Source organism: Myotis lucifugus, unplaced genomic scaffold (assembly GCF_000147115.1).
Source record: "Myotis lucifugus unplaced genomic scaffold, Myoluc2.0 scaffold_6, whole genome shotgun sequence".
Classification (NCBI taxonomy): domain Eukaryota; kingdom Metazoa; phylum Chordata; class Mammalia; order Chiroptera; family Vespertilionidae; genus Myotis; species Myotis lucifugus.
Genome location: NW_005871054.1, coordinates 15519449 through 15521189, shown reverse-complemented (window position 1 = coordinate 15521189; position 1741 = coordinate 15519449).

Here is a 1741-nt window from a genome sequence, read left to right as displayed (position 1 = left end):
CTGGACTGGTACTGGTGGGGTTGGACAATGAGACCATTATTTTCGGTTGTCTATACCAGTGATTCTAATGTGCAGCCAAGGTTGAGAACCACTGGTCTAGATGATCTGAAAAGGATTCTTTTCAAGCATGATAAAAAAAAAAAAAAATTTCATCTCAAACTCCCCTTCACCCTACCACCACCAAGTGAACCATCTCTGAAGAGGTAATGGCAAAGTGGGAAAATATGACCGGAGGGCCAGATCGGGCGTGCACACAGCTTCCCTGGACGTGGCTGCTTTGTGACTTGGAGAGGTTCTGGTCTTCACTTGACTCGATTGTGTACCGCTGGGTTGGTGCGCTGAAGTCACTGTGGGGCGGGGGTAAGCGTGCATGTGTGTTTGCGTGTGTGCGTGCTGCCCTGGACGGGGTCTCCACAGCCCTGGGTGTGTGGACAAGTGGAGGACACTCATCCCCTGAGTTGTCCGGATGGAAGGACTGGCAGTCCTTGGAGGGCAGGGCTGTTCATATTTCCACCCCAAGGGGCCCAGCCCAGGGAGGAAGGTGTCCAGGCCAGGGGCTGGGGTTCTTCGTTTGTAACAGTTCCCTGAGGAGGCGGAGCTGCTGCCCCCCAGCCCGTGTCTGAGGAGCAGGCCTGAGAGAGGTGGCCCTGGTCCCCTAACTCATGTAAAGGCAGGACCCCCTGTGCCCTTTCCTTGGCCCCTGCTTCCAGGGCTGGCCTCCACCGGGTGCGGGCACCATCATCGAGGTACAGGTGCTGCTGTCCTACACCAGAGGCCTCTGCGGAGCACACGCAACCCGTGAGGTGGCTTTTCTCCTTTAAGAGAAGACATTCCTCAGCGGGACAGTTGCCTCCAGGCTCTCTCCCACTCCACTTGGAAGCCAGGCAGAAAATAGGCCTGATGGGCAGGCTTATGGGATTAGTCAGCTTTCCCAAAACAGGCCCAGAGGCTCTGGGTCCGAAATGAGTTTTGGTCTGAGACCTTCCCTGTGATTAGTGACAGCTGTGTCCACGGGCCAACCCTCCTCCTCTCCTGGCCCCGTCTCTTCCCCGAGTGCTGATAACTCAACTGTTACCTTAATCACAGGCCCATGCGTTTAGGGGAAACGTGAGCCCTGTGGTTCAGTGACCCGGGGCCCAAGGAGGGAGGAATTACTGATTGGACCAAGGATTTGGCTTTGCCAACCCCACCTCCCCCCACCAGAGAGCAGCCCCACAGAGGCCACCCTGTGCTGGATGGGTCAAGGGGGTGGGGGCTATTAGGTGATGGTCTGTAATCTGTCCAGCTCCTGTCTCAGGTTCCTGCCAGCCCTCTGCTCCTCCTGGGCCTCTGGGCCCAGCTCCCAGGGCTGGGACAGGCTGGGCGCCACAGCCCTCCTTGCCTGGGCCTACCCTGCATCTCAGTCTGCCTACCGCTCCAGTTCCAGAGCTGGTGTTTCCCGGGAAAGGAGCTCCTGACGACCAATCAGCTGAGGCCACCAAGCAGGAGCAGTGGGACGTCCGAGGATGTCCCTGAGGACAGGTCCAGATCTTGGCTAGAAGTCAGGAGGTGCCTCATCATTCCTGCGTGGGCCCAGCGGCTTTATCTGCATTTACAAGTTCCTTGCAGACAAACCATACACGCATAGCCTGTATCCCTATAGGAGATGCTCTCCTTGGACCTTTTTTTTTCTGGGTAAAGGATACAATTTTGTTTCTTTCCTAGAGCCAGCATGGTCCTCTTTTTAGCCCTTTAGCTCCTC